This window comes from Triticum aestivum, chromosome 1B (genome assembly GCF_018294505.1).
Source record: "Triticum aestivum cultivar Chinese Spring chromosome 1B, IWGSC CS RefSeq v2.1, whole genome shotgun sequence".
Lineage (NCBI taxonomy): Eukaryota > Viridiplantae > Streptophyta > Magnoliopsida > Poales > Poaceae > Triticum > Triticum aestivum.
The window spans coordinates 191,253,662-191,263,770 of record NC_057795.1 but is presented as its reverse complement, the minus strand read 5'-3'; positions in this window follow the sequence as shown (position 1 = coordinate 191,263,770).

The following is a 10,109-nucleotide window of genomic DNA, read 5'->3' as shown; positions in this document are numbered from 1 at the left end:
TCTGTTGGGTTTCGTAGTAATTTCAAAAAATTTCCTACGCACACGCAAGATCATGTGATGCATAGCAACGAGAGGAGAGTGTTGTCTACGTACCCAACGCAGACCGACTGCGGAAGCGATGACACGACGTAGAAGAAGTAGTCGTACGTCTTCACAATCCAACCGATCAAGCACCGAAACTACGGCACCTCCGAGTTCGAGCACACGTTCAGCTCGATGACGATCCCCGGACTCCGATCCAGCAAAGTGTCGGGGAAGAGTTTCGTCAGCACGACGGCGTGGTGACGATCTTGATGAACTACAGCAGCAGGGCTTCGCCTAAACTCCGCTACAGTATTATCGAGGAATATGGTGGCAGGGGGCACCGCACACGGCTAAGGAATCGATCACGTGGATCAACTTGTGTCAACTTGTGTGTTTAGAGGTGCCCCTGCCTCAGTATATAAAGGAGCCAAGGGGGGAGGGTGCGCCGGCCAGGAGGAGGAGGCGCAGGAGGAGTCCTACTCCTACCGGGAGTAGGACTCCCCTCCAATCCTATTCCAACTAGGATTCCCAAGGGGGAAAGAGGGAGAGGGGTGGCCGGCCACCTCTCCTAGTCCTAATAGGACTAGGGGAAGGGGGGAGGCGCGCAGCCCCCTTGGGCTGCCCCTTTCTCCTTTCCACTAAGGCCCATGAAGGCCCATGTGGTTCCCGGGGGGTTCCGGTAACCTCCCGGTAACCCGGTAAAATCCCGATTTCACCCGGAACACTTCCGATGTCCAAACATAGGCTTCCAATATATCAATCTTTATGTCTCGACCATTTCGAGACTCCTCGTCATGTCCGTGATCACATCCGGGACTCCGAACAACCTTCGGTACATCAAAATGCATAAACTCATAATATAACTGTCATCGTAACCTTAAGCGTGCGGACCCTACGGGTTCGAGAACAATGTAGACATGACCGAGACATGTCTCTGGTCAATAACCAATAGCGGGACCTGGATGCCCATATTGGCTCCTACATATTCTACGAAGATCTTTATCGGTCAGACCGCATAACAACATACGTTGTTCCCTTTGTCATCGGTATGTTACTTGCCCGAGATTCGATCGTCGGTATCCAATACCTAGTTCAATCTCGTTACCGGCAAGTCTCTTTACTCGTTCCGTAATACATCATCTCACAACTAACATATTAGTTGTAATGCTTGCAAGGCTTATGTGATGTGTATTACCGAGAGGGCCCAGAGATACCTCTCCGACAATCGGAGTGACAAATCCTAATCTCGAAATACGCCAACCCAACATCGACCATTGGAGACACCTGTAGTACTCCTTTATAATCACCCAGTTACGTTGTGACGTTTGGTAGTACCCAAAGTGTTCCTCCGGTAAACGGGAGTTGCATAATCTCATAGTCATAGGAACATGTATAAGTCATGAAGAAAGCAATAGCAACATACTAAACGATCGAGTGCTAAGCTAATGGAATGGGTCATGTCAATCAGATCATTCTACTAATGATGTGACCTCGTTAATCAAATAACAACTCTTTGTTCATGGTTAGGAAACATAACCATCTTTGATTAACGAGCTAGTCAAGTAGAGGCATACTAGTGACACTATGTTTGTCTATGTATTCACACATGTATTATGTTTCCGGTAAATACAATTCTAGCATGAATAATAAACATTTATCATGATTATAAGGAAATAAATAATAACTTTATTATTGCCTCTAGGGCATATTTCCTTCAGTCTCCCACTTGCACTAGAGTCAATAATCTAGATTACACTGTAATGATTCTAACACCCATGGAGCCTTGGTGCTGATCATGTTTTGCTCGTGGAAGAGGCTTAGTCAACGGGTCTGCAACATTCAGATCCGTATGTATCTTGCAAATCTCTATGTCTCCCACCTGGACTAGATCCCGGATGGAGTTGAAGCGTCTCTTGATGTGTTTGGTCCTTTTGTGAAATCTGGATTCCTTTGCCAAGGCAATTGCACCAGTATTGTCACAAAAGATTTTCATTGGACCCGATGCACTAGGTATGACACCTAGATCGGATATGAACTCCTTCATCCAGACTCCTTCATTTGCTGCTTCCGAAGCAGCTATGTATTCCGCTTCACATGTAGATCCAGCTACGACGCTTTGTTTAGAACTGCACCAACTGACAGCTCCACCGTTTAATGTAAACACGTATCCGGTTTGCGATTTAGAATCGTCCGGATCAGTGTCAAAGCTTGCATCAACGTAACCTTTTACGATGAGCTCTTTGTCACTTCCATATATGAGAAACATATCCTTAGTCCTTTTCAGGTATTTCAGGATGTTCTTGACCGCTGTCCAGTGATCCATTCCTGGATTACTTTGGTACCTCCCTGCTAAACTTATAGCAAGGCACACATCAGGTCTGGTACACATCATTGCATACATGATAGAGCCTATGGCTGATGCATAGGGAACATCTTTCATATTCTCTCTATCTTCTGCAGTGGTCGGGCATTGAGTCTTACTCAATTTCACACCTTGTAACACAGGCAAGAACCCTTTCTTTGCTTGATCCATTTTGAACTTCTTCAAAATTTTGTCAAGGTATGTGCTTTGTGAAAGTCCAATTAAGCGTCTTGATCTATCTCTATAGATCTTAATGCCTAATATGTAAGCAGCTTCACCGAGGTCTTTCATTGAAAAACTTTTATTCAAGTATCCCTTTATGCTATCCAGAAATTCTATATCATTTCCAATCAGTAATATGTCATCCACATATAATATCAGAAATGCTACAGAGCTCCCACTCACTTTCTTGTAAATACAGGCTTCTCCGAAAGTCTGTACAAAACCAAATGCTTTGATCACACTATCAAAACGTTTATTCCAACTCCGAGAGGCTTGCACCAGTCCATAAATGGATCGCTGGAGCTTGCACACTTTGTTAGCTCCCTTTGGATCGACAAAACCTTCTGGTTGCATCATATACAACTCTTCTTCCAGGAATCCATTCAGGAATGCAGTTTTGACATCCATTTGCCAAATTTCATAATCATAAAATGCGGCAATTGCTAACATGATTCGGACGGACTTAAGCATCGCTACGGGTGAGAAGATCTCATCGTAGTCAATTCCTTGAACTTGTCGAAAACCTTTTGCGACAAGTCGAGCTTTGTAGACAGTAACATTACCATCAGCGTCAGTCTTCTTAAAGATCCATTTATTCTCAATTGCTTGCCGATCATCGGGCAAGTCAACCAAAGTCCATACTTTGTTCTCATACATGGATCCCATCTCAGATTTCATGGCTTCAAGCCACTTTGCGGAATCTGGGCTCACCATCGCTTCTTCATAGTTCGTAGGTTCATCATGATCTAGTAGCATGACTTCCAGAACAGGATTTCCGTACCACTCTGGCGCGGATCTTACTCTGGTTGATCTACGTGGTTCAGTAGTATCTTGATCTGAAGTTTCATGATCATTATCATTGGCTTCCTCACTAACCGGTGTAGGTGTCACTGAAACAGTTTTCTGTGATGAGCTACTCTCCAGTAAGGGAGCAGGTACAGTTACCTCGTCAAGTTCTACTTTCCTCCCACTCACTTCTTTCGAGAGAAACTCCTTCTCTAGAAATGATCCATTCTTAGCAACGAATGTTTTGCCTTCGGATCTGTGATAGAAGGTGTACCCAACAGTTTCCTTTGGGTATCCTATGAAGACACATTTCTCCGATTTGGGTTCGAGCTTATCAGGTTGAAGTTTTTTCACATAAGCATCGCAGCCCCAAACTTTAAGAAACGACAACTTTGGTTTCTTGCCAAACCACAGTTCATAAGGCGTCGTCTCAACGGATTTTGATGGTGCCCTATTTAACGTGAATGCGGCCGTCTCTAAAGCATATCCCCAAAATGATAGCGGTAAATCAGTAAGAGACATCATAGATCGCACCATATCTAGTAAAGTACGATTACGACGTTCGGACACACCATTACGCTGTGGTGTTCCGGGTGGCGTGAGTTGCGAAACTATTCCACAATTTTTCAAATGTACACCAAACTCGTAACTCAAATATTCTCCTCCACGATCAGATCGTAGAAACTTAATTTTCTTGTTACGATGATTTTCAACTTCACTCTGAAATTCTTTGAACTTTTCAAATGTTTCAGACTTATGTTTCATTAAGTAAATATACCCATATCTGCTTAAATCATCTGTGAAGGTGAGAAAATAACGATATCCGCCACGAGCCTCAATATTCATCGGGCCACATACATCGGTATGTATGATTTCCAACAAATCTGTTGCTCTCTCCATAGTACCGGAGAACGGTGTTTTAGTCATCTTGCCCAAGAGGCACGGTTCGCAAGTACCAAGTGATTCATAATCAAGTGGTTCCAAAAGTCCATCGGTATGGAGTTTCTTCATGCGCTTTATACCGATATGACCTAAACGACAGTGCCACAAATAAGTTGCACTTTCATTATCAACTCTGCATCTTTTGGCTTCAACATTATGAATATGTGTATTACTACTATCGAGATTTAGTAAGAATAGACCACTCTTCAAGGGTGCATGACCATAAAAGATATTACTCATATAAATAGAACAACCATTATTCTCTGATTTAAATGAATAACCGTCTCGCATTAAACAAGATCCAGATATAATGTTCATGCTCAACGCTGGCACCAAATAACAATTATTTAGGTCTAATATTAATCCCAAAGGTAGATGTAGAGGTAGCGTGCCGACTGCGATCACATCGACTTTGGAACCGTTTCCCACGCGCATCGTCACCTCGTCCTTTGCTAGTGCCCGCTTATTCTGTAGTCCCTGTTTCGAGTTGCAAATATTAGCAACAGAACCAGTATCAAATACCCAGGTGCTACTGCAAGCTCTAGTAAGGTACACATCAATAACATGTATATCACATATACCTTTGTTCACCTTGCCATCCTTCTTATCCGCCAAATACTTGGGGCAGTTCCGCTTCCAGTGACCAGTCTACTTGCAGTAGAAGCACTCAGTTTCAGGCTTAGGTCTAGACTTGGGTTTCTTCTCTTGAGCAGCAACTTGCTTGCCGTTCTTTTTGAAGTTCCCCTTTTTCTTCCCTTTGCCCTTTTTCTTGAAACTAGTGGTCTTGTTAACCATCAACACTTGATGCTCCTTCTTGATTTCTACCTCCGCAGCTTTCAGCATTGCGAAGAGCTCGGGAATAGTCTTGTTCATCCCTTGCATATTATAGTTCATCACGAAGCTCTTGTAGCTTGGTGGCAGTGATTGGAGAATTCTGTCAATGACGCAATCATCCGGAAGATTAACTCCCAATTGAATCAAGTGATTATTATACCCAGACATTTTGAGTATATGCTCACTGACAGAACTGTTCTCCTCCATCTTGCAGCTATAGAACTTATTGGAGACTTCATATCTCTCAATCCGGGCATTTGCTTGAAATATTAACTTCAACTCCTGGAACATCTCATATGCTCCATGACGTTCAAAACGTCGTTGAAGTCCCGATTCTAAGCTGTAAAGCATGGCACACTGAACTATCGAGTAGTCATCAGCTTTGCTCTGCCAGACGTTCATAACATCTGGCGTTGCTCCAGCAGCAGGCCTGGCACCCAGCGGTGCTTCCAGGACGTAATTCTTCTGTGCAGCAATGAGGATAATCCTCAAGTTACGGACCCAGTCCGTGTAATTTCTACCATCATCTTTCAACTTTGCTTTCTCAAGGAACGCATTAAAATTTAACGGAACAACAGCACGAGCCATCTATCTACAATCAACATAAACAAGCAAGATACTATCAGGGACTAAGTTCATGATAAATTTTAAGTTCAATTAATCATATTACAAAAGAACTCCCACTTAGATAGACATCTCTCTAATCCTCTAAGTGATCACGTGATCCAAATCAACTAAACCATAACCGATCATCACGTGAGATGGAGTAGTTTTCAATGGTGAACATCGTTATGTTGATCATATCTACTATATGATTCACGCTCGACCTTTCGGTCTCCGTGTTCCGAGGCCATATCTGCATATGCTAGGCTCGTCAAGTTTAACCTGAGTATTCTGCGTGTGCAAAACTGGCTTGCACCCGTTGTAGATGGACGTAGAGCTTATCACACCCGATCATCACGTGGTGTCTGGGCACGACGAACTTTGGCAACGGTGCATACTCAGGGAGAACACTTCTTGATAATTTAGTGAGAGATCATCTTATAATGCTACCGTCAATCAAAGCAAGATAAGATGCATAAAAAGATAAACATCACATGCAATCAATATAAGTGATATGATATGGCCATCATCATCTCGTGCTTGTGATCTCCATCTCCGAAGCACCGTCATGATCACCATCGTCACCGGCGCGACACCTTGATCTCCATCGTAGCATCGTTGTCGTCTCGCCAATCTTATGCTTCCACGACTATCACTACCGTTTAGTAATAAAGTAAAGCATTACATCGCGATTGCATTGCATACAATAAAGCGACAACCATATGGCTCCTGCCAGTTGCCGATAACTCGGTTACAAAACATGATCATCTCATACAATAAAATTCAGCATCATGCTTTGACCATATCACATCACAACATGCCCTGCAAAAACAAGTTAGACGTCCTCTACTTTGTTGTTGCATGTTTTACGTGGCTGCTACGGGCTTAAGTAAGAACCAATCTCACCTACGCATCAAAACCACAACGATAGTTTGTCAAATAGACTCCGTTTTAACCTTCGCAAGGACCGGGCGTAGCCATACTTGGTTCAACTAAAGTTGGAGAGGCAGTCGCCCGCAAGCCATCTCTGTGCAAAGCACGTCGAGGGAACCGGTCTCGCGTAAGTGTACGCGTAAGGTTGGTCCGGGTCGTCTCGTCCAACAATACCGCCGAACCAAAATATGACATGCTGGTAGGCAGTATGACTTGTATCGTCCACAACTCACTTGTGTTCTACTCGTGCATATAACATCAACATCATTAACCTAGGCTCGGATGCCACTGTTGGGTTTCGTAGTAATTTCAAAAATTTTCCTACGCACACGCAAGATCATGTGATGCATAGCAACGAGAGGAGAGTGTTGTCTACGTACCCAACGCAGACCGACTGCGGAAGCGATGACACGACGTAGAAGAAGTAGTCGTACGTCTTCACAATCCAACCGATCAAGCACCGAAACTACGGCACCTCCGAGTTCGAGCACACGTTCAGCTCGATGACGATCCCCGGACTCCGATCCAGCAAAGTGTCGGGGAAGAGTTTCGTCAGCACGACGGCGTGGTGACGATCTTGATGAACTACAGCAGCAGGGCTTCGCCTAAACTCCGCTACAGTATTATCGAGGAATATGGTGGCAGGGGGCACCGCACACGGCTAAGGAATCGATCACGTGGATCAACTTGTGTCAACTTGTGTGTTTAGAGGTGCCCCTGCCTCAGTATATAAAGGAGCCAAGGGGGAGGGTGCGTCGGCCAGGAGGAGGAGGCGCAGGAGGAGTCCTACTCCTACCGGGAGTAGGACTCCCCTCCAATCCTATTCCAACTAGGATTCCCAAGGGGGAAAGAGGGAGAGGGGTGGCCGGCCACCTCTCCTAGTCCTAATAGGACTAGGGGAAGGGGGAGGCGCGCAGCCCCCTTGGGCTGCCCCTTTCTCCTTTCCACTAAGGCCCATGAAGGCCCATGTGGTTCCCGGGGGGTTCCGGTAACCTCCCGGTAACCCGGTAAAATCCCGATTTCACCCGGAACACTTCCGATGTCCAAACATAGGCTTCCAATATATCAATCTTTATGTCTCGACCATTTCGAGACTCCTCGTCATGTCCGTGATCACATCCGGGACTCCGAACAACCTTCGGTACATCAAAATGCATAAACTCATAATATAACTGTCATCGTAACCTTAAGCGTGCGGACCCTACGGGTTCGAGAACAATGTAGACATGACCGAGACATGTCTCTGGTCAATAACCAATAGCGGGACCTGGATGCCCATATTGGCTCCTACATATTCTACGAAGATCTTTATCGGTCAGACCGCATAACAACATACGTTGTTCCCTTTGTCATCGGTATGTTACTTGCCCGAGATTCGATCGTCGGTATCCAATACCTAGTTCAATCTCGTTACCGGCAAGTCTCTTTACTCGTTCCGTAATACATCATCTCACAACTAACATATTAGTTGTAATGCTTGCAAGGCTTATGTGATGTGTATTACCGAGAGGGCCCAGAGATACCTCTCCGACAATCGGAGTGACAAATCCTAATCTCGAAATACGCCAACCCAACATCGACCATTGGAGACACCTGTAGTACTCCTTTATAATCACCCAGTTACGTTGTGAGGTTTGGTAGTACCCAAAGTGTTCCTCCGGTAAACGGGAGTTGCATAATCTCATAGTCATAGGAACATGTATAAGTCATGAAGAAAGCAATAGCAACATACTAAATGATCGGGTGCTAAGCTAATGGAATGGGTCATGTCAATCAGATCATTCTACTAATGATGTGACCTCGTTAATCAAATAACAACTCTTTGTTCATGGTTAGGGAACATAACCATCTTTGATTAACGAGCTAGTCAAGTAGAGGCATACTAGTGACACTATGTTTGTCTATGTATTCACACATGTATTATGTTTCCGGTAAATACAATTCTAGCATGAATAATAAACATTTATCATGATTATAAGGAAATAAATAATAACTTTATTATTGCCTCTAGGGCATATTTCCTTCAATGTCATGAAATTTCTCTCCCCTACCCAAAGAGTTTCTACATTATATCCTGTCATGGATATCATGCTTTGCTTGTCCTTGGGAAGGATATACCGTTGAAATATGTGTTTAAACACATTTTCCTTTCCATCGTTCTGTTTAATCTGATAATCATATTTTCCTTTCCATTGGTCGGTTTAACGTTGCTTGTGATCTATATGATCTAAGCAGTAATATTCTCTTGCTTGTGTAAACACCCCCAGTGTACAATTCTGTCAGCAAGACCCTGTTACTATTGTTGATGACATTCCGGTAACCACCGATGGACGAGAACTTTGCTTACTGGTCCGCCTCGTTCAACGAGCAGGAAAATGGTTCTCTTCGTCCCCCGCCCTTGGTACCTATGTTGTTGCCGACATGACCGACAGACTATCCTCTGACATGCCTTGCTTACATGATTGTGCAAGATGTCACCGAGCTTCCTACATTTAACCACATGGAGGGCCCATAACCCACAGTTCCAAAGGATCGAAACCTGACTCTCCTGTACACCTTGTTGAAAAAGTTATCCCTTGCTCTTGGTTTCGTAGGTAATTCACGAGCCACCTTCCTAGTGCTCTATTCTCATATAAGACGCAATACTTACTCTCGCTACTCTGAATCCCTTTCTCGCTCTGGTTCAGACTTTGAGCGGCTATCTATCCGCTTGGACCCTCTCATTGTACCTTCATACCTTACTCTCGATGTATTTTATTTGTTCAAATCAAGAGATAATCTTATGCTCATTCATGGGTTAACCCCAGAATGTTTCCCTCATAAGCATTCTGTCGTAGCCGAGCTGCCCCTTACCTATTTGTAAGTATGTTGGAGTTCCTGAAGAAAAGGATGACTTCATCATGATGACCTGAAGTCGAGCTATGAAGACATCAACGTTATGGATCGACCTCTTTGAGAAGAGCAACCAAGTCCGAGAAGACTCGTTAGAATTTCATAACCAAATCCGTTCCCCCTTACTCCCCCTCTTAAATTTCGGGACGAGATTTCTTGTAGTGGAGGAGAATTGTGACGCCCGCATATTTAAGCTACAGTGAACCTCCGCTAAGCATGCCATGTCACCTCGATTACTGTTGCTAGTCTCACGTTAGTTCGAAACCGATTCAAATTCAAGCAAACAATAAATGTTTTCAAATGTTAAAACTAAAATGTTCGGTGCGAGCCAAATAATGCATAGTTAATTGTGGTGGAGAAACCCCACTTTTATAAAATCTTTAGATGTTCAAATGGGAATGAAACAACAACGTAACCAATTTAATAAATGCCTTTTGTTAATTATAAAATGTTAAAATATTTTATTTAGGGGTTTAAACTTTGGTAACAGAGGTATAATTAGTAATACTGA